The sequence below is a fragment of the Chiloscyllium plagiosum genome, chromosome 11, assembly GCF_004010195.1.
Source record: "Chiloscyllium plagiosum isolate BGI_BamShark_2017 chromosome 11, ASM401019v2, whole genome shotgun sequence".
Lineage (NCBI taxonomy): Eukaryota > Metazoa > Chordata > Chondrichthyes > Orectolobiformes > Hemiscylliidae > Chiloscyllium > Chiloscyllium plagiosum.
Genome location: NC_057720.1, coordinates 7,601,789 through 7,626,426, shown reverse-complemented (window position 1 = coordinate 7,626,426; position 24,638 = coordinate 7,601,789).

Below are 24,638 nucleotides of genomic sequence, written 5' to 3'. Positions count from 1 at the left end.
GGCTCTGATGAGCTGTCTGCACTTGAAATGTTAAGCTAGTCTCCTTACAATGCTGATGCCCCCTCCGTTATATCCCCGATCTTCCTCCTGATTTCTGAGTTTACTTACCGGATAGAATTTGTTTCCCCCTTACTGGATCTTGGGTAACAGACAATAGGTTTACCAGACTCCCTCACTTTTGTGTCTTGTAGGTCCAGAAGTTCTGAAGTAATTTTTTTTGCAAGGTTTGTGAAGGTTTGTAGCTCAGGTTGAGGTTTAGGGTGTAGGTTTGCTTGCTGAGCTGTAGGTTTGATATACAGACGTTTCATTACCTGGCTAGGTAACATCATCAGTGGCGACCTCCAAGTGAAGCGAAGCTGTTGTCTCCTGTTTTCTATTTATATATTTGTCCTGGATGGGGTTCCTGGGGTTTGTGGTGATGTCATTTCCTGTTATTTCCTGTTCGTTCTGTGAGGGGTTGATAGATGGTATCTAGATCTATGTGTTTGTTTATGGCGTTGTGGTTGGAGTGCCAGGCCTCTAGGAATTCTCTGGCATGTCTTTGCTTAGCCTGTCCCAGGATAGGTGTGTTGTCCCAGTCGAAATGGTGGGCTACTAAGACCCCTCGGAATCCTAGTAGCACACAAACCCACCAACACTCTCAAACAAAAACTAACAAACTTAAAAGACCCATGGCACTCCAACCACAACGCCATAAACAAGCACATAGATCTAGATACCATCTATCAACCCCTCACAGAATGAACAGGAAATGACATCACCACAAACCCCAGGAACCCCATCCAGGACAAACATATAAAGAGAAAGCAGGAGACAACAGCTTCGCTTCACTTGGAGGTCGCCACTGATGATGTTACCTAGGCAGGTAATGAAATGTCTGTATATCAAACCTACAGCTCAGCGAGCAAACCTACACCCTGTAATTTTTTTTGTTTATTCATTCATGGGATATGGGCGTCCCTGGTTAGGCCAACATTTATTGCCCGTCTCTAATTGCCCTTGAGAAGTTGGGGATGAGTTGCCTTCTTGGACCGATGCATTGAGTGACTTGGAGGGGAACTTGCAGGGTGTGGTGTTCTCTTGTCCCTGCTGCCCTTGTCCTTCGAGATGGAAGTGGTTGTGTATTTGGAAGGTGCTGTCTCAGAATCTTTGTTGAATTTCTGCATGTTTTTGAACCCAAATGCAAGGGCTTTATTGAAAGTATTTCTCACAGCAGAGCATGAGCTGTGAACTGATATTTGCAGACTATAGTGCAATCGAGAGTGATGTGGCACTCTGAATCCTTCTGTATTCCTACATGTTACCATGCAGTCCTAAGTTGCATTGGACTAGTATAACAATGCACATGGGCTGTGGTCAAGAATGTAATTGATGCTCAATGGGTACTTCCATAAACTCTCTCTATCTGTGAATGCAAGCATTGATGTATTTTTAGCTTGCTTTCAGCCTTAGTTTGGTGTTGATAGACCTGGTAGGGTCAGCAACAGGGCAAACTGACTCAGAAATGTCACATATGTTGGCATCACCAAATCTAAAGGTAAAATAACCATAGTTCTACTGGATCCTAGGGCTGCTCCCATTTTAGAGAGAGAGAGAGAGAGAAACGGTGGTAGTTTAACCTGAGGGTCACCATGTCTCATCTGAGGGGAGAGGTTGAGAAAGAGAGCCCTTCATGGTAACCTCAGCTAGTGCAGGAATTAAACCATACTGTTGGTGCCACTCTGTATTGCAAAATATCCATCCAGCCAAATGTGCCAACCAATCCTCCCATAAGGCCAGTCCAGTTGAAATCTCCATTGTAGGAGCTTATTCGTTAAAATGTTTAGGCATGTGACCTCGGATATAATAATGGATCTCTCAGGTGCAGACACTGTATTAAGGGGATGGGAAGGAAAGGAGGTGCTGGTGTCTAATCAAATGTACATTATACCTTCTGCTACATTTATTTGAGATCAATGGCAAAGAATATTAGGTATGGAGTGTGTCATAGGCAGTTGATTGATCCTTGTATGAGGCTGCACAGATTATTTCAGCACTAAAGAGTGACTAATCAGCCTGTACCTGGTCATTGGAAGAACCTCCCCACATGTTGCCCGTGTGTGAATTTAGGAGCATCCCTCCTCTGTGCCTTCCCCTGAAGCCAACCTTCAAATTTCTACTTTTCAAATGAATAATGTGGAAAAGCATGCCAGAATTTTTTTTTAATGGATACAGTCACAAAATGAACTGTCATAAACAGTGACAAAGGATTTGGTCAAAGAGGTGAAAGCAGAAGCAAAGAGCTGGCATTCATAAAATGCCTTCCACAGCTTCAAGATACTCCAATATGTTTTACACCCACCCTGGCAATGTTTATCTACAACCTTGACCATCAGGGAGAAGGTACAGAAGCCTGAACACACACGCCAGCCTGTTTCATAACAGTTCCTACCCTACTGTTGTTAGAATACTGATGGACTCACAAACTCTTAACATTCGTCTGTACCTGTGATTTTGTCTTTGCCGCTGTTTACCTATTATTGACTATCTATGTCACATAACTATGTGATCTGCCTGTATTGCTCTCAAGACAAAGCTTTTCACTGTGCCTTGATACATGTGACAATAAATTCAATTCAATTCAATTCAATACAACCCATGAAGTGCTTTTGAAGAGCAGCTATTGTTGTAATGCAGGAAACGCAACAGTCAATTTGCGTACAGCAAGCACCCTCAACTGAATTTGAAAAATGTGGTGCTGGAAAAACACAGCAGGCCGGGCAGCATCCGAGGAGCAGGAGAATCGACGTTTCGGGCATAAGCCCTTCTTCAGGAATCCTGAAGGAAGGGTTTATGCCCGAAACGTCGATTCTCCTGCTCCTCGGATGCTGCCTGGCCTGCTGTGTTTTTCCAGCATGACATTTTTCAACTCTGGTACTCCAGCATCTGCAGTCCTCACTTTACCCTCAATCGAATGACCTGATATTCTGCTGTTTGAGTGATAAATATTAGACATTCCTGAAAAAGAGATGTCTTTTCTTGCACTCGTCAGGACAAATGCAAGAATGCCAAATTTCAAAATGATTTCAACAATTTACAGTGCAAGAGAAAAGGGTGCTAATCATTTTTGTGTTTATGCTGATAAGTGCATTTTAAAAAAAATTTGTTTACTAATCTCTTTTTCAGCAATGTTTATATTCTCTACTACTGAGTGACAATTGATAACTAGGACACCAGGGGTGCATTAAAAACCAAAAGAATTGCGGATGCTGGAAATCAGAAACAAAAACAGAAATTGCTGAAAAAGCTCAGCAGCTCTGGCAGCATTGTGGAGAGAAATCAGAGTTAATGTTTCGGGTTGGATGACCCTTCCTCAGAACGGACCCTTCCCCTGATTTACAACACCCAAGTTCTGTCAGGTTTTATTTATAAAAGGCAGTATTGAAACTGTGATGAACGCATGCAATTAGGGTGTCATGGTGGTTCAGCAGTTAGCACTGCAGCCTCATAGCATCAGGGAACTAGGTTCGATTCCACCCTTGGGTGACTGCGTGGATTTTGCACATTCTCCCCGTGTCTGTGTGGGTTTCCTCCGGGTGTTCCGGTTACCTCCCGCCGTCCAAAGATATGCAGGTTTGATGAATTGGTCATGGGAAATTGACCATAGTTTCCAAGGATGTGCAGGCTAGATGGAATATCCAGGGGAAATGCAGGGTTACAGGATTGGGGTGGATCTGGGTGGGTTGCTCTTCGGAGGGTCAGTGTGGGCTGAATGATCTGCTTCCACACTGTAGAGATTTCCTGATTAATGAAGCAGACCTTTGTGTTCGACAAGCAGATGGAAGAGACACAATATCCTGTAACTCAAAAGCAATGTTAGCTTTAGGAGGTACTGACTGTATAAGTTTCAGATAAAGAAAAATACAGTGATCCTGGGAAATAAGCTGGTCATTCTATTTCCCTGTTTTGAAGTCTGCAAGATAAGTGGGACTAGCATGTCTCATTTCACCACTTTTACCGACCTTTCCTTGTGGAAGAACCGAGTTAAAGAAGCAGTTCACAGAGGATATCATCTGAGTAAGGGTCACAGAGTTCAGACACAGATGAGGAGGAATTTCTTCTCTGAGAGGGTTATGAATCTGTGGAATTCTTTACTACAGAAAGTCGTAGAGGCTGGGTCATAAACATAAACACATTCGATTGTTCAGAATATTCCAAAGTACCCAACAAGCAGAAAACTACTTTTTCTGAAATATGGACAAAAGTTGCTGCAGAAACTCGGCAGGTCTGGCAGCAACTGTGGACAGCAAGAGAGACACACAGCGTTGAGAGTGTGTTGCTGGGCAAACACAGCAGGTCAGGCAGCATCCTGCTCCTGCTCCTCGGATGCTGCCTGACCTGCTGTGCTTTTCTGATCTCCAGCATCTGCAGACCTCACTGTCTCCCGAGAGAGACACGCAGTTAATAATTTATGTCCAATATGACTCTTTGGAACCCTTTCTTTTCGACTTAACACTTTTTCAGATCACAAGACAGAGGAGCAGAGGTAGACCATTCTGCTGCACCATTCAATGGGATCATGGCGGATCTGATCATCCTCAACCCCACTTTGCTGCCTCTTCATGATAATCCTTGTTTCTCTTATTCAGGAAAAATAGCCTCTCAGCCTTGAATATGTGTTTGCGACCCAGCCTCTACGACCTTCTGCAGTAAAGAATGCCACAACCCTTTCAGAGAAGAAATTCCTCCTCATTTCTGTCTGAAATCTGTGACCCTTACTCAGATGAAGTCCTCTATGGACAATCCAACAAGGGAAAGAACTTCCTGCACCTATCTTGTTAAGTTCCCCAAGAAATGTGCCTGTTTCAATAAGGTCACCTCTCATTCTACTAAATTCCAATGAATTCAGGTTCAACCTACTCATTCCCTTCTAATAAGACTGTCCCTCTGAACCCAGGATCAGCCAAGTGAACTAGCTCAGGGCTGCCTCCAATAACAGTATATCTTTATCAGGCACAAACAGAAATTGCAGGTATACTGCCACAGAATGAAAGAAAGAACATGCAGGTGCTGAAATATGGAAACCAACAGAAATTGCTGGAGAAACTTAGCAGATCTGGCAGCATCTGAGAAGAGACAAGCAGAGTTAACATTTTGAGCCCAGTGACCCTTCAGACCTGCAATTTTTCCTGTTTTTTTTTTCGAACTCCAAAGAGGGGTCACTGGACTTGAAGTGTTGATGTTGTTTTCTCTTCACGGATGCTGCCAGACCTTCTGAGTTTCCACAGCAGGTTCTCTCTGCAATGTTCGTTTGAGATCTCCAGCATCTGCAGTTCTTTATTTTATTTTGTTGCCAGTGTACCATTCCTTAGGTAAGGGGCCCAATGCTATTCACAGTATGGCAGCTAAGTGTTATGCAGAGAAATCTGGAAAAGTTTCAGTTACGTAGCCCATGGTCATGCATTTTAGCATACCAGAGTCTCTCTGCAACCATGCACTTAGCCTTGATGTCAGCTCATAACTAGGCAGTGAAGGAGTGCCTTACACATGGACGGTGAAGATCAATTTTCATCGCCTTCTCTCTTACCTTATGTGCGGGTCCAGGAAAGAAGTGGGTGGGGAGAACCAAGCAAGTATTCTGTCCAGTTTCCAATGTTCAGCGTGGTTCATGAAATGAAAAGTGAAAGCTGGTTTCATGTCTTTTTGTTTTGTCAAACTATTGGCATTATTTGTCTTCTGTGTGCAGTCTGACCAAATCAGCAAAGAGCTGCAATTGTTGAGAGTAATTGCCAGGCTGGCACTGTTAAACTGTATTTACCAGAGGCACATTAACACTTGTGACATTCATAATTTCTCCAGATTATACGTGTTGTGTTTCAGTAACAAGGACCTGTTCTCTTGCGTAAACCATGCTGATGCAGACTCAACCACTTTTCAAACGCTGAAATGCACTGTTATGAAAGCAAAACACTGTGGATGCTGGAGATCTGAAATAAAAAAGCAGAAAGTGCTGGAGAAGCTCAGTGGGTCTGGTGGAATCCATGGAGAGAGACACAGAATTAGCTTCTCAAGTCTGAATTGACTTTAAGAAAACTCATTGCGCTTGAAGTATTAACTCAATCTATCATGAGTTTTGAGAAAATTTGTAACTTAGGTGGAGGTTCTGAACATTGGTTTGCTCACTGAGCTGGAAGGTTCATTTTCAGATGTTTATAACAAACACTACATTGTCAAACAGGCAGAAAACTATCTACCAGAATACATGAACACCAACTAGCCACAAAACGACATGACCCTGACACACAGACTCAGACAACACATCCATCCTAGGACAAGCCAAACAGAGATATGCACAAGAATTCCTAGAAGCATGGCATTCCAACTGGAACTCTATCAGCAAACACATTGACTTGGATCCCATTTACCACCCCCTGAGAAAAAGACCAGGAAATGACATCACCATAGGAAATGATGTCACCACAGGAGATGACATCACCAACCCTAGGAAACTCAAACATATAAATAGACAGTGGGCTACACCACCAGTGCTTCATTCGGAGGCTCACAGAAAATGTTACCTAGAATGGTGACGAAACGTCGGAAAATGAACCTTCCAGCTAAGCGAGCAAACCTACATATGCATCCTCAATCTATCATCTCTCCACTAATTATACCCTCATTAACCAACAGATCTAGATACCTGTTGAGGCTGAGTTGTTCGACATATGCAAGAACAAAAACAGAAATTGCTGGAAAAACCCAGCAAGTCTGGCCGCATCTGTGGAGAGAAGTCAGAGTTAACGCTTCGGGTCTGGTGAACCTATTTCAGATGTGGACCTGAAACGTTAACTCTGCTTTCTCTCCACAGATGCCGCCAGATCTGCTGAGTTTTTTACAGCAATTTCAGTTTTTGTTTCTGATTTACAGCATCCGCAATTCATCTGGTTATCATTAGGCACATTCAAAGCTGTGGCAGACAGATTTTTAATCAGTAAGGAAATAAAGGGTAATGGGGAGAAGGTGGGAAAGTGGACGTAAGGAATGTTGGATCGGTCATGATTCAATGGAATGGCAGAGCAGACACGAGGGCTGAATGGCCTACTCCCATTCCTATTTCAAATGGTCTTATGGTCTTATGGACTGTCCAATAAGGAACAATTGGTTTGATTGGATTTGTCTTCAGAAGGATATCAGGGAATCTGATCAAAATATGTAAGATTTTAACAAGGCTGGAAGAATAAATGCAAGGAGAATGTTTCTACTGAATGGAGTGTCTAGAATCAGGGGCTCACAGTCAGGATAGAGGGTGGACATTTTAAGATTAAGATGAGTAAAAACTTATTCCTTTGAAGGAATTCTCAACCACAGAAGGCTACGAAGGCAAAGCCTCCGAGTATATTTTAAAAAATGGATAAATTTGTAGATTTAAAGACATCGATGGGTCTGGGGAGAAAGTGAGAATATGATATTAAGATAGTGGATCAGCCATGATCATATGAATGGCAGAGCAGGCTTGAAGGGCTGAATGGCCTGCTCCTGCTCCTGTTTTTTTATATTTCATCACACACTGTCTCTCCAGGAAATATAAAGATATAAAATAACCTCCTGAACAAGTCCAGGAAATGATAAAGTGAGGACTGCAGATGTTGGAGGTCAGAGTTGAAGAGTGTAGTGCTGGAAAACCACAGCAGGTCAGGCAGCATCTGAGGAGCAGGAGAGTCGATGTTTCGGACATAAGCCCTTCATCAGGAATGGAGCGTGCAGGATACCATGGACTCATTGTTGGTTCCCTGTATGTGTTACAGTGACTGCCAAATAGAAGCAACTTCCCAGAAGTGAAGATAAGAAATTTCACTGAGAAATGAAAGACTTGGATTTATATAGAACCTCCAGCTAGGCTTGGTCTGTACCCTCTGGAGTTTAGAAAAGTCAGGGGTGACTTAATTGAAACTTATAATATCCTGAGGGGACTTGATCATTTGGAAGTGGAGAGGATGTTTCTACTTGTGGCAGAATTGAGAACTAGGGTCATAATTTTAAAATAAGGGCTACTCATTCAAGACAGAGAGGAGGAAACAGTTTTTGTTTTCTCTGACAGGGTTAAGAGCCTTTGGAATTCCATTTCTCAAAAGGTTGTGCATTCAGAATCTTTAAATACTTTTAAGGCAGAGGGAAATAGATTCTTGTCAAAATGTGTGGTGTTGGAAAAGCACAGCTGATCAAATAGCATCCGAGGAGCAGGAGGGTCGATGTTTCAAGCATAAGCTCTTCATCAGGAATCACCCTTTTCCAACACCACAGTTTTTGACTGTGATCTCCAGCATCTGCGGTCCTCTCTTTCTCCCAGGAAGTCGATTCTTGATGACCAAGGGGATAAAAAATTATTGGGGATTATGCAGAAATGTCGAGCTGAGGTTAAAATCAGATCAGCCCATGATCTTATAGAATGAGGGAGCAGGCTCAAAGGACAGAGTTTCCTACTCTTTTTTCCTTGTTCACATGTTTCAAATATCCCAAAGTGTGTTCCAATTAACTGAATGGTTTTTGAAACATAATTTACTCTTACAATACAGGCCCTGAAGTGGCAACGTGACAGCCATTGGTTGATGGATACATTGGTGAGGACATGAAGGAGAACTCTTGTTAGCTACAGTGGAATCTTTTATAACCACCCAAGTTGGGGGTAAAACGTAGGCATTCTGCAGAGAGAGAGATGCGCCAACGTGATGCGGTAATGAAGCAACGGTGATATGAGAGGAAATGCTTTCAGACAGTGAGTAATTAGGGGACAGAATTGACTGCCTGGAAATGTGGTGGAGGCAGGTTTCCTTGAGGCGTTCAAAGCACTGAAATGTCTATTTGGATAGAAATAATGTGAAAGGGTAAGCAGAGAAGGCAGGAGATTGGCACTGGGTAACGATGCTTGTTTGAAGAGCTACTGCAGACAGGATGGGCTGAATGGCCTCTTTTTGCACTGTAACAGTTCTGTGATTCTGGAGGGTCCTGGCCAATATTTGTCCCTCAAACAACACTGCTCCAATCATCAAAAAAGTTGTGGGACTTGAGAATGTGTATATTGGCTGTTGTCTTGAAGGTTGTGAAATATATATATATACAATACAAGATCTCTCGGAGAAAGTGAGAACTGCAGATGATGGAGATCAGAGTCATGAGCGTGGTACTGGAAAAGCACAGCTGGTCAGGCAGCACCCAAGGAGCAGGAGAGTCGATGTTTCAGCCTGATGAAAGGCTTATGTCCGGAATGACGATTCTCCTGCTCCTCCAGTACTACACTCTCAAATACAAGATCTCTGTATATTTTTCTTCATGATTCTATGCTTTTTTTTCTTTTGTTCTGGAACTGTGAAATCATTGGGAAGCATTTATTTCCATTGAACTGATTGGCAGGCTAGACCACATAATTGTGGGTCTGCAGTCACATGCAGGTCAGACCAGGTTATGTTGGCAGATTTCCTTCCTAAATAGATTCCCAGTGAAATAGATGGAGTTTTTTTTTCACATCAGTTGATGATAGTTTAATGGCGTCATTAGAGAGTCTAATTTTCAATTCCAGATTTATTAATTTAAATTCAATTCTACCAACTGCTGTGTGGAACTTGAATCTGCATCCAAGGAGTAATTAACCTGAACTTTTGGATTGCCACTGACATTATTGCTACGTTGTCCCCTTGTCTGGTTAATTAATGACAGATCAAGCATAAATGTTTAATAATAAGTCTCTGACCATCCACCCTATCCATGCCTGTCATCATTTTATATATTTCCATCAGGTCAGCCCTCAGCCTCTGACACTCCAGTGAAGCGCAGAGTAACTTTAGGTCCCTTCATTGATATTTTACCCCACTCCCTTAACATATCTATGTCACTTTGTGAATTCTTGCATGGTCCTTATAACTGTCTTTCCTATCTATTCCTGTGTAGTTAGCACTTTGGCTGCATTAGGTCCCTTCACCCAAGTTACAGACAGGTTGTTCTGCTAGAACATGCGTTTCATTAACACAAATTCGCTATAACACAATTGAAATACTGGGCACACTGTTTCTAAAGTGTGAAGTTCTAAAGCGTGTATTGGTTATGATGTGATTCTGGCCTCATTGGTTTAAAGGGTGCTGGTATTACACGATTTTCGTATAACACTGGATTGCAAGAGAACAGAACTACCACTTTATAGAAGAACTGACTGTATTTTGAACATTTGGAAGCCCAACACTGGTCCCCACGCGAGTCAGTTTGCCACAAGAATCAGTCTAGGGGCTTTGCTGTGAAGCAAGTGGGAAACACAGAGAGGTTTAAAGAAAGAATTCCAGATCTTAGGAGACAGTAAGGATTGGAAATGCTGGAAGCCAGAGTCAACAGATGCAAAGCTGGAAAAGCTCAGCAGGTCAGACAGCATCCAAGGAGCAGGATGCCAGATCTGAGGACTTTGGGAGCTAAATGTATGGCTACCTTTATGGGTGAAACAGTGTCTTATACAAGTGGGTAATGTAAGCAAAGATAAAGTCAGAATAGTCCTGCACCACTCATTAGAGGGATACAACTGGTGGTACGTTTAAACCCAGAGTCACCAAATCTCAGATGAGGAGGAAGGTTAAACAGGTAGGACCTCAATATTGAGTTCAAAGCAAAGCCCCTAGACTGATTCTTGTGGCAAACGGACTCGCTTGGGGACCAGTGTTGGGCTTCCAATTGTTCAAAATATAGTCCGTTCTTCTATAACGAATGAGTTCCATTTTCGTGCAGTCCCGTGTTATAAGGAAATCATGTAATAGCAGCACCATTTAAACTAATGGGGTTGGAATCGCATTCTAACCAATACACGCTTTAAAACCTCACACCTTAGAAACAGAGTCCCTAATTCGTCAATCATGTTATTGCGAATTCATGTTAATGGAACGCATGTTATAGCCGAATGACCTGTATGTAACTTGGGTGAAGGAACCAAATGTACTAACAACACAGGAATAGGTCCGAAAGACAATTATAAGGACCATGCAAGAGTTCACAAAATGACATAGATATGTTCAGTGCGAGTCAAGGAATTGAACACAAGCTGTTGGTATCTTTCTGTATCTCAAGTCAACCATCCAGCTAACTGAGCTAACTTAGTGCTGCAAAGTGTAAGTCACTGAACAAATAATTTTGCTAGCAGCTTGGATTTCCATCTACTCTGCCCTCGAACTTTGTTTCATCTTTAGTCAGATCTCTTGAACACACCTTTACAGTTCACTTTAACTTGGCTCGCTTTTTAAAGTTCAAAGCATTTTTTTAGCCGATTAATCTGATGTTTAAGTGTTTTGTTAAAGCAGCAATGCTCAGGTGGTGCTGAGGAATGTAGAGGTGCAAGTCAGACAAGTCTTTTCTTGCAGTGCTGGATAAACTCTCGAAAGCTGTGTACCAAGATTACTCAGCAGCTTGTTGAGTGAGGTGACCACACTCAGTCTTTCCTCCCCTTCAATGACTTTTGATGTGCTCCTTATTCCCGGAGCAATTATTTTACAAAAATTGGCTTCCCTACATGACCACATCAGGAAGCAATTGTTGCTGCCCACCATTTCTTAAAAATTATACTTTTATTGAATGTTGCTGGTCAGGCCCCACACTTAAGACCATAAGACCATAAGACATAGGAGCGGAAGTAAGGCCATTCGGCCCATCGAGTCCACTCTGCCATTCAATCATGGCTGATGGGCATTTCAACTCCACTTACCCGCATTCTCCCCGTAGCCCTTAATTCCTTGTGACATCAAGAATTTATCAATTTCTGCCTTGAAGACATTTAGCATCCCCCACGGGTCCTAGTCTCCTCACCTAACGGAAACAATTTCCTAGCGTCTACCCTCTCCAAGCCATGTTGCTCATCCCGAGTTTCCCGAGAGAAGGTGGTGATGAGCCCTGTCCTGAATTGCTGCAGCCCTTGCGGTACTGTTGGTGAGGGAGTCCCAGGATTTTGATGCAGCGATCCTGAAGGAACGGTGATATATTTCCAAGTCAGAATGGTGTGTGGCTTGGAAGGGATCCTGTGGCTTATGGAGTTCTCATGTAACTGCTGCTCCTGTCCTTCTAGGTGTTCGTGATTGCACCTTTAATAGGTTGTGTTGAAAGACTCTGCCACGTGGTTGATGATGCCCTTCACTTCCCGCACCTCCACCCTTGAATCCCACCCCTCCAACTGCAATAAGGACAGAACCCCCCACCCTACCCTCCCCCCATAACCCACCCTCCCCTCCCCGCACCGTCCCCTGCCATCGCAAGAAGTGTAAACCCTGCACCCATACCACCCCCCTCACCTCCTTCCAAGGCTCCAAAGGAACCTCCCACACCTGACAGAAATTTACCTGTACTTCCACACATGTCATCTCCTGTGTCCGTTGCACCCAATGTGGTCTCCTCTACATCGGGCAGACAGGATGCCAACATGCGGATCATTTCAGAGAACATCTCTGGGACACCCGCACCAACAACCCCACTGCCCCGTGGCTGAACACTTCAACTCTCCCTCCCACTCCATCAAGGACATGCAGGCCTCCTCCATCGCCAAACCCTCACAAGCTGACACCTGGAAGAAGAACGCCTCATCTTCTGCCTTGGGACCCTCTAACCACAGGGGATCAATGTGGATTTCACCAGTTTTCCCTTTTCCCTTTTCCCGTCCCCCCACCTTGTCCAGTCCCAACCTTCCAACTTGGCACCGCCCTCTAGGATGGTCCTACCTGTCCGTCTTCCGTCCCACCTATCTGCTCCAACCTCCTCTCCGACCTATCACCTTCTCCTCCACCTCCATCTACCTATCGCATTCCCAGCTAACTTCTCCCCACCCCCTTCCCATTTATCTCTCAGCCCCCTTGGCCCACAAACCTCATTCCTGATGAAGAGCTCATGCTTGAAACGTTGACTCTCCTGCTCCTCAAATGCTGCCTGACCGGCTGTGCTTTTCCAGCACCACACTCTTCGACTCTGATCTCCAGCATCTGCAGTCTTCACTTTCCCCCTGTGTTGAAAGAGCGGTGAGTTGCTGCAGTGCATCTTATAGATGGTAGACACTCCTGCCACAATGTGTCAGTGGTGGAAGGAGAGTGTGGTCAGGTCACCTTCTGTAACTGCTTGGCAGCACAGAACTTAAACGTTACTAAAATACAAAGAAACAAAGTCAAAAGCTTTTAGATCCTCACTCATCAGGACTGGGGTGCTAGACATTAAATTTGAAAGAGAACACCAGTTTATGCAGCATGAGAAGCGGGTGCTGTTTGGTCAAATCCCAGAATGACAGTATTGTTCTGGTGCAGAAGAGGCCATTTGATGTTCACAGCCCAGAACAAAAGAACAGCATAAGGTCATGAGGAAAAGGAAACAGAGATCTTGCATTTCCGTATAATACACGTTAGGACAACAGCCAATATACACATTCTTCAGTCCCACAACATTTTTGATGATTAGTGCAATGTTGTTTGAGAGATAAGTGTTGGCCAGGATCCCCAGAATCACAGAACTGCTATGGTGCAAAAGGAGCCACTCAGCCCGTCATGTCTGCACTAGCTCTTCAAACGAGTATCATTACCAAGTGCCAAGCTTCTGCTTTCTTTCTGTACCTGGATGACACGGATAGATTCTTAATCAGAAAGAAGAATCAAGAGTTATGAGGGAAGGGCAGATGAATGGACATGAGGAACGTCGAATCAACCACAATCCTATTGAACAGTGGAGCAGGCTTAAGGGGCTAAGCAACCTGCCCCTGGACTTAGTTGAATCGATGCAACTTGTGTTATTTACTTAATTTTAATGAGACGGGATTGAGATGTAGGTTTTGATTTTTGCTTGGACGTACTTGACCAATTGGCATTTTCCCTTTGCAGCTTAAAGAGCGGTAAGAATTGATCGAGATTGCAATCGTAGTTGGACTGTTTTATTATTCTCCCCTCCCAAAGTGCTTTGTCTCAAGTCTCTGGGTGCGAAACAAAAGATCAAGCCTATCTGGCCAGGGAAAGCTGCTTGCTGTCACACTCTGAAAATGTCTTCCTCCTGTCAAAGGTTTCTGTCTGCCGCTCCCAGTACACATGCAAGCTATGTTGTGCAACCTCTAAAGGTCACCTGCCATTGATAATGCTCTTGATCTCGAATGCATGTAAGCAGATTGTTTTATGAGATTCAGTATTTTTTTTTCCCCATTATGAGGCCTGACCTCCTTTTGTGCCATGAATTTTCAAATGAGTTCAGGGGAGGGTTGTAGTTACTGTTTTTGCTGCTTTGCACGTTCTGTTGAAAACGCAGACAGAATGGGAGAAGAGGAGGATTGTTATCGTGACAAAGGGATGACCAGGAGTTACACCTTCTTACAGCACAGCCTGATCTGAGATACCACACAGCATTTTGCAAGCAGGGATTCGTTTTTCTGTTTATTAACTCACAAACCTTCTGCATGTCACTGTTCCCAAGCACTCCTTGGTAGAGTGTGAACTCAATCTCAGAGGAGGAAAGAATTTTTTTTTCAAAAGTCACACTTGGTAAAGAAAATATCGTAATTTTCTTTAACTCTATTTTCTTCTAGTCAAGCAGATTAGAAATGAACAGAGCTGAAAATGTGTTGCTGGAAAAGCGCAGCAGGTCAGGCAGCATCCAAGGAACAGGAGAATCGACGTTCCGGGCATAAGCCCTTCTTCAGGAATCCCCGCTTATGCCCTAAACGTCGATTCTCCTGGTCCTTGGATGCTGCCTGACCTGCTGCACTTTTCCAGCACCACACTAATCTTGACTCTGATCTCCAGCATCTGCAGTCCTCAGTTTCTCCTAGAAATGAGCAGATCAAACATTTGGGCGAAAGTGAGGACTGCAGATGCTGGAGGTCAGAGTCAAGATTAGTGTGGTGCTGGAAAAGCACAGCAGGTCAGGCAGCATCCGAGGAGCAGGGACATCGACGTTTCAAGCAAAAGCCCTTCATCAGGAAATGATGAATTGATCAAACATTTGTTTACTTCTTTGCTCACTGGGAATGAGTTTGTTTTATTGAAGGGTGCATCATGGGGAGTCTATCAAGGACTGCTTCAGAAGACTCCATGTCAAATTAATAAAAAGGAAAACTCAACTTTGCCCGATAAATGTTGCTTGATATCTGAGATCAGGCTGTCTTTTTATACTTGTTTTTGTTCGGTGTTCTTTCAGAGGCTGTGAGCATCACTGGGCTTGTCCAGTGTGGTCTTTTTGCCTTGTCTGTTTCACTGTGATAAAGGCACAAGCTGTTGTTGTTGATTGTCACTCAGGATGTGGATAATGCTTGCAATACTAAGCCGCTGGGGTGTGTTTTTCCCAGTGAATCTGCCATGGCCCCTTGAAAGGCCATTCCTCAGGTTAGTCCTTGCGGAAAGTAGTTTGTATCTCATGCCAATTCGGGTGCCAGCTCCCCCTGAATCTCTGTCTTTGCGGTGTAGCCGGACTGCCAAGGCTGGTTCCACAAAAAGGTGCAGGAGGAGCTGGCTTTCCTGCTTTTCTCTGGAGTATAGGTCACTTTGTAATCTTAGATAACCTTCTGAGATTACAAAGAGATCCACCAAGGAGCACTTGAGAACAGGGACCTGCAAAAAGTTTGTGAATTAGTAAACAGAAAAACGAATGGCTGCTTGCAAAATTCTGTGTGGTATCTCAGATTACAAAGAGATCTTGATCAATTACAGATCTTGTACAGTTCTAGTCGCCCCATTACCAGGAAGGATGTGGAAGCATTGTAAAAGGCACAAGAGGAGATTTACCAGGATATTGCCAGGTCTGGAGGGAAGGTTTTATGAGGAGACTTGGGTCTGTTCTCATTGGAAGGAACAAGACTGAGAGACTTGGGTCTGTTCTCATTGGAAGGAACAAGGCGAAGAGTGGATTTGATAGAGACATACAAGATGATCAGACGATTAGATAGGGTAGACAGTGAAAGTCTTTTTCCTCGGATATGACATCAGCTTGTAGGAGGGGGCATAGCTACAAATTGAGGGGTGATCGATTTAAGACAGCTGTCAGAGGCAGGTTCTTTACTCAGAGAGGGGTAAGGGCATGGAATGCCCTACTTGCCAATGTAGTAAACTCAGCCACATTAAGGGCATTTAAACAGTCCTTGGATGATGATGGGATAGTGCAGGGGTATGGGCTTAAATTAGTTCACAGTTCAGCGCAACATCGAGGGCTGAAGGGCTTGTTCTGCGCTATAATGTTTTATGTTCTAATTGGGGAAGTGGGCCACGGAGTGGCAGATAGACTTTAATTTAGATGAATGTGAGGTGCTACATTTTGGTAAAATGAACAAGGGCAGGACTTATACAGTTGATGGTAGGGCCCTGGGGAGTGTTGTCGAACAGAGAGACCTAGTTCTTTGAAAGCTGCATGACAGATAGATGGTGGGGGTGAAGAAGGCATTTGGCATGCTTGCCTTCATTGCTCAGACTATTGACCACAGGAGTTGGGGTGTCATATTGTGATGGTACAGGACATTGGTGGGGCCACTTTTGGAGTACTGTGTACCCTGGTTTAGGAAGGATATTATTAAAATGCAAAGAGTGCAAAAAAGATTTTCCAGGATGTTATCGGGACTGGAGAGTTTAGGTATCATGAGATTTTGGATAGGATGGGACTTTTTGTCACTGGAGTGTAGGAAATTGAGGGATGACCTTATAGAAGTTTATAAAATCATGAGTGACAAAGATGAAGGGAACAGCAAAGATCTTTTCCCTAGTGTCAGAGAGTTCAAAACTAGGGGCCATATTTTTAAGTTGAGAGGAGAAAGACTCAAAAAGTATATGAGAGGCAACTTTTTCACACAGAGGGTGGTTTGTGTGTTGAATGAGCTGCCCCAGGAAGTGGTAGATGTGGGTACAGTAACAACATTTTAAAAAACATTTGAATCGGAAAGGTTTGGAGGGACATGGCACGCAAAAGGGACTCGTTTGGGAAAGTTGGTTAGCATGGATGAGTTGGACTGAAGGGCTTGTTTCCATGCTGTGTGACTCTATGACTCTAAGAGAATGGTTGAACATTGCTACAATATAATATGGCACTTCAGTGAATCTCCTGTTGCTCACCTCAGTGTTAAACCCGGTGCTGTCTTGTTTAAAGGGAGTGTGACGTAGTATGCAATGTACTTGTCTTCTGCCTCACAAGCACTGAATTTTGTCAGTGTATCTGGGAAAAATGCATTGCCCAAAGTGCGGGGTTCTGATTAGTTGCACACACTATCCTTATACACTGAACACCAGAGTATCCAATCTAGAAAATTGAATTTATAAAGCAATGGTTCATTCTAAAAACATTAATACTGTGATGGTAATCTCGCAGTTTAGCACAAGGTTAGTGCCACCGAAGCTTCACATTTCTGGTGTAGTCCAGTGGAATTAAAACTGTCGAGGTAAATGGTATGAGTTGAATATTGGATTATGATGTGAGCATTCTATTCGTGATAGACCATAAGGTATAGGAGAAGAATTAGATCTTTCGGCCCATCGTGTTTGCTCCACCATCCAATCATGGCTGATGTGTTTCCTAACCCATTTTACCGCCTTGTCCCTATAGATCCCCTTAGTAATCACAAATCTATCCATTTCTGTCTTAAGTGCACTAAATGATTTGTCCTCCAGAGCCTTCTGTGGCAATGAGTTTCACAGATTCACTGCCCTTTGGCTGAAGAAATACCTCCTTATCTCAGCTGTAAAGGGTTATCCTTGCACTCTGAGACTATTGCCTCAGGCCCCAGTCTCTCCTACAAGTAGAAACATCTTCTCTACATCCACTCTTGGACAAATGAAACATTGACATAACCAGTTGATGTCTGTGCCATGTGCCACCTGTTTACAGTATGTAATCATAGAGAAAATCTGGGATCCTCTTCTTTTTGTTGGTTGCTGGTCTCTTTTCATGTTCCCTCTTTGATTCTCTTACCTGATTCAATTCCCCTCCAAACCTTCTATTTTTGGCCTGTTTCTCAATTGTATTATTCTGCTTGACATCTCTCATAAGCAGACTTTCACTGCTTCATCTTAACCTTCCTCACTTCCTCAAAACTTTTAGATTTATTTGGAATACCTTTCCCCTTTGTGGAAATATACTTTGACTCTATTCAATGCTTTAAAGACAGCGCAATGTTCAATTACTGTAATCTTTGATTCCAGTTGTGTAAAACCCATTTTTACCCCATTGAAGTTGGGCTTTCCATCAAGTCAATTATTTTTAGTTTCAGATTTTGATTTGTTGCTTTTCGTACCCAACCATAACCTTATGATACAATGATCAAAGTCCCCTAGATGTTCCCCTCTTGACTCTTGATCCACTTGTGACAAAATCTCCTTTTATATCCATTTTGTGCTTTGCAAACTAGCAATCTGTGAATATTGTAACATTCAGGTAACAGGCAGTTCCAAGAGATGCTACATTTGACTGTTTTAAAATATCAGTCACATTCAGTCTTGTCTGGGAACAAAGGTTGTGCATGTTGTAAGGTTTCAATTGGTTCTTCTGAACAGTCCAACCATTATTGAAACGTTTGTTTTCACCAGTGGGGCATGGACATTCAGAAATGAAAGTTGTTTCTTTCATGCTATTAGTCCACTTAGTTCTTAGGAAAAAGGAGAATCTTAGCAGGACTTATACACTTAATGGTAAGGTGCTAGGGAGTGTTGCTGAACAAAGAGACCTTGGAGTGCAGGTTCATAGCTCCTTGAAAGTGGAGTCGCAGGTAGATAAGATAGTGAAGAAGACGTTTGGTATGCTTTCCTTTATTGGTCAGAGTATTGAGTACAGGAGTTGGGAGGTCATGTCGCGGCTGTATTAGAGAGCATAGGTTTAGGTGAGAGGGGAAAGATATAAAAGAGACGTAAGGGGCAACATTTTCACAGGGGGTGGTATGTGTATGGAATGAGCTGCCGGAGGAAGTTGTGGAGGTTGGTACAATTGCAACATTTAAAAGGCATTTGGATGGGTATATGAATAGGAAGGGTTTGGAGGGATATGGGTCGGATGCTGGCAGGTGGGACTATATTGAGTTGGGATATCTGGTCGGCGTGGACAGGTTGGACCGAAGGGTCTGTTTCCATCCTGTACATCTCTATGACACTATGACTCTATGTTGGAAAGTGAAGCAAGGTCAAAGGGCTGAACAGTCTACTCTTGTTCCTATTTTGTAATGAGACCAACTCTATCCCATACTGCAATGTTCTCCTTAATCAATACCACTATCATTCTTCCGCCTCTCCTTTTCTATCTTTCCTGAATACATTATGTCCAAGAGTATTTAATGCACAGACTTTTATTCTATTTTGAGCCCAGTCTTGTTATGACCACAACATTATAATTCCATGTGGCTATCTGTATCTCTCCAAGCTGTGCACCATATTCTATACCTTCACACACACATGCACCCGACCTTAACTTTAACTTTATTATCTGCCATCTGATTGCTGAACACACCTAATTTCTTGCTATCCCCTGTCCCTTCCAGTTGTCTTCATGAAATGGTAGCCCTGTCTAGTATTATTTCCCGGCTTCCATAGCTCTGCCGCGTCAGTCAATGATATTAGAACCCAACTAGTCTACAGCTGGTCTTGAGGAAATAGAGCCCATCTTTCAAATCATATGCAATGTGTCGACTCTGAAAAGCTCCATGGAAAGGCCGCACAAGCTGTTGAGTTGTAAATGCAGTAATGGCCATCACCTTCTCAGGAAAGCAGGAGGTTGGGGGTGGGCAGGTGGGGGATAGTGGGGGCACAGTGCATGTGGTCTTGCAAACAGCGCCCAAAGTACTAAGAAATAGAATAAAGAATGGGAATGACAGACAGTGCCCCAATCCTATTGAATGTGATGGGAACTCATTTGTGTATGAATCCCCAAGGCGACTTGTCTAAATTCACACTAACTGGAAGGAAAATCAAAAGAAGAATGTAAAAAGGAGATTTTAGTAATAGGACTCCAACTCCAAAATAGCATGGATAAATGATACACTGAATCAATCAGACAAAGGCACATTGGTACGCTGACTGTGTATTTAAAAGTGGGGGTCTTTTCACTTTCAGTCACATTTGCATCGGGGTTGGCCTGCTTTCTTCTATTCTCTATGTGACATTTTCACAGGCTTTGAGATGAATTCTATAAAAACATCTGACGATTTTCATGAAGAGATTTTGTTTTGTTGTTATTGGAGGTCAGAGAGGGTCAGGATTGACACTGATCATTTCTAGGTTTGAGCCTGCTCTGACATTTTCGAGTGGGCTTTCACATACATTTTAATGTAATCCAGATTTGGACGTCCGTGCTATTAAACATCGTTAATATGTCTCATACGTTTGCTTATTTTAATTACGGCAACGGTTCATGAAACTAAAACAAAGCGTCTGAAAAAATTCAACATCATATTTTGGGAGCGAAAGATCTATTTTCTGTTCCATACCTCCTTATGGAGAGAGTATTACAGTGGTAACTTTCCATTGGTGGATGGTATGAGTATGTTTAAGACACAAATCAATCAAATTTTTTGTCATTCACTTCAGTAATTCTTAAAGATATATTTTTACGCCAAATGTAGAAAGTTATCATTAGGTGTTGAAACTTGAAAGGGTTCAGAAACATTTACAAGGGTGTTGCAAGGGTTGGCGGGTTTGAACTACAGGGAGAGGTTAAATACGATGGGGTTGTTTTCCCTGGAACATCGGAGGCTGAGGGGTGACCTTATAGAGGTTTACAAAATTATGAGGGGCATGGATAGGATCAATACCAAGGTCTTTGCCCAAGATAGGAGAGTCCAAAACTTGAGGGCATAAGTTTAAGGTGAGAGGGGGAAAATTTAAAAGGGACCTAAGGGTTGACTTTTTCACCCAGAGAGTGGTGCGTGTATGGAATGAGCTGCCAGAGAATGTGGTGGAGGCTGGTACAATTACAGCATTGAAAGGACATCTGGATGAGAATATGAATAGGAGACGTTTAGACAGATGTGAGCCAAATGCTGGCAAATGGGACTGGATTAATTTGGGATATTTGGTCGGTATGAACAAGTTGGACTGAAGGATCTGTTTCCGTGTTGTACTTCTCTATGACTCGAGGTGCGAATGGATGTGGAGTACTCAGATCATCTTTCAGACCTGACACACCAGGCCTGAGGGGTTGAATGGCCTAATTCTGCACCCAATCTGTGCGTTAATGCCAAATGATGTGGAGTTATGGTGGGAAAATGGCTTTGACATTGAAGATTAATCAGGATCAGCAAGAGGAAGTGATGTCCCAGTGGTGTCATCACTAAACCTTTAATCCAGTGACCCAGGTAAAGTAGTGTGGAACCTGGTTTGAATCCTGCCATGGTCAAAGTTGAATTTTTAAAAATTCATTTGTGGCCATTGCTGGCTGGCCAGCATTTATTGCCTGTTCCTTGTTGCTCTTGAGAATTCAATTTAAAAAAAAAACAAATCTGGAATGAAGAGTGGAATGATGACAATGACATTGTTGATGATTGTTGGGGAAAACCCAACTGGTTCATTAAAAACTGAAAGAACTGCGGATGCTGGAGATGAGAAACAAGAACAGGAGTTGGTGAAAAAGCTCAGCAGGTCTAGCAGCATCTGTAAAGAGAAAGCAGGGTTAACATCTCATCCTGAGGAAGGGTCACGGACCCGAAACGTTAACTTTGATTTCTCTTCACAGATGCTGCCAGATCTGCTGAGCTTTTCCAACTGATTCATTAGTGTCCCTTGGAGATGGAAATTTCAATCCTTACCCAGTCTGGCCTACCTGTAACTCCAGACCCGCAGCAATGTGACTGGCTCATAACCATCCTTTAAAATGGCCAAGCAAGCCACTTAGTTCAAGGTTTTAGACAGTCATACAGCATGGAAACAGACTCTTTGGTCCAACTAGTCCATGACAACTATGTCGCGAAAGTAAACTAGTCTCACCTGCCTGTGCCCACCCCCTATCACTCCAAATCTTCCCCATTCACAAACCCATAATCAAGAGACAGATCTCAAGTAAAAATTCATAAAAAAAAGCAACCCACACTATTACTCCTGTAGAGTTACAGCAAATTTATTCTTCAAAACTGTGCAATTAGCTTCCTCCGTGCTGTGAGCTCTCCTACACAGGCTCCTCTGAAGGTCAGCTGTGAATTTTGCTGTTTGTTCATTTTTCTGAGACACATTCCGATGTCCAGACACACTTGAACTCAAACAGCAAAGGCAGTGACTGTGCAGATTCACTGCTTTTGTCTGTCTTCCTCCTTTTTAAAGTGCCATTGTTTTGATCTTTTGTCCCCTAAAATTCCAAAACAATGCAACAGTACATACATAATACAGTAATTACTGCTCCTGGAATTCGAGGAAATCAGCTCCAACACCGAAATTACTTCAAAAATGGAACAGCTCTGACAGCCCCACAATTTTTTCCCGACCTCCATCTTAGATTACCCAGAATCATAATGAGGGATTGGCAATAAATCTGACCAAGTCACCAATGCCCACATCCCATGAATTAATAAAATGAAAAAATAATCCACGTGAATTTAGGAGCAGATTCAATCAGCCAAATAGCCTACTCCAGCTCCTAATCAGTATGTAGTCAAAAGTGAGGACTGCAGATGCTGGAGATCGGAGTCTAGATTAGAGTGATGCTGGAAAAGCACAGCAGGTCAGGCAGCATCCGAGGAACAGGAAATTCAAAGTTTCGGGCAAAAGCCCTTAATCCGGAAGGTGATGAAGGGCTTTTGCCCGGAATGTCGATTTTCCTGCTTCTCGGATGCTGCCTGACCTGCTGTGCTTTTTCAGCACCACTCTAATCGAGACCCTAATCAGTATGTTCCCAGTAACCTGTCAGTTGCAGAAAGTTCCCAGCTTTGTTTTCCCAAGGAAGCAATCTCTCACCGACCATATTAAATCCCAACTATGTGAATGGCAAAAGGAATATAACAATGGACGGTACAGAGGCATGGTCGGTACGGTGCAAGTGGCTTCTGGTCATGCACCCTCCCCTTTCTCTTCTTCCAATCCTGCAGTCAGGCCCCTGGATTGTGGCTGAACTTGACCACCATTCCCCCCTCCTACCAAGCCAATGGCAGGCAGTCCACCTTGCTGTACCAGTCGGGAAAGCTGACAATATTTGCCCAACAGGAAGAGAGATTATCGTGGACGTGGCACAAGAGTCATTAAGGGTATCAATGGATGGCAGGGTTGGATCTATGTAATTCCTGTGGCGATGGGAAGACCAGTTATCTTCCCAGCGGCTCCACTGCCCACATTTCTCTGGACTAGGTGATTCCCACTTAAGAGTTACTGACATTGGAATCACAAAGTGTACAGGATTATGAGGGGTTTGGACAGGATAGATAGAAAGCAGCTGTTCCTCTTTGTTGAAGACGCTGTAATAAGGGGGCAAGGGGCTTACAGGCGGATGAGGAAAAATGTTTTCTACCAGAAGGTGGTGGTGGTCTCAAATACACTGCCCGAGAGGGTAGTTGATGTGTGTAAGCTCACAAACTTTAAAAAGTACTTGGATGTGCTTTTTTTTATTGTATTCTCGAGAGTGTGGAAACAGGCCCTTCGGCCCAACAAGTTCACCGACCCGCCAAAGAGTAACCCACCCAGTCTCATTTCCCTCTGACTAATGCATCTAAAACTATGGGCAATTTAGCATGGCCAATTCACCTGACCTGCACATCTTTGGACTGTGGAAGGAAACCAGAGCACCCGGAAGAAACCCACGCAGACACGGGGAGAATGTGCAAACTCCACACAGACAATCGTCCGAGGCTGGAATCAAACCCAGGTCCCTAGTGCTATGAGACAGCAGTGCGAACCACTGAGCCACCGTGTTGCCTGTAATGTCATAAGATTCAAAGCGGTGGGCCGAGAACAAGGAGGTGGAACCAATATCAGTTTACCATCATTTTGACAGTACAGACCTGAAGGGCTTGTTCTGTACTGTGTGATTCAGTGAATGTCGTCTGACTGTAACCCGACTCGTCACCATTACCCTAACCCTCCCATTTCCTTCACTACCTCTTCTTGGGACAGGGTGACTCCCACCCAAGAGTCAATTGGATTGGAGTCACCAAATCCTGGAATGGTGCAGCTCCAAATATAACCTTTTAGCTCATTTTGCCTGTGCTGGCTGCTCCAACAAGATAGCCCCTTTCCACTTGTCCCCTTCTGGACTCTCCTAACAAGGAGTCATCGAGACGTACAGCATGAAACAGACCCTTTGGTCTCACAAACTTGATTGAGTTTTTTGAAGAAGTAATAGACAATAGGTGCAGGAGTAGGCCATTCTGCCCTTCGAGCCTGTACCACCATTCAATATGATCATGGCTGATCATCCTCAATCAGTATCCTGTTCCTGCCTTATCTCCATAACCCTTGATTCCACTATCCTTGAGAGGTCTATCCAACTCTTTCTTAAATGAATCCAGAGACTGGGCCTCCACTGTCCTCTGGGGCAGAGCATCCCACACAGCCACCACTCTCTGGGTGAAGAAGTTTCTCCTCATCTCTGTCCTAAATGGTCTACCCCATATTTTTAAACTGCGTCCTCTGGTTCGGCACTCACCCATCAGCGGAAACATGCTTCCTGCCTCCAGAGTGTCCAATCCTTTAATAATCTTATATGTCTCAATCAGATCCCCTCTCAGTCTTCTAAACTCAAGG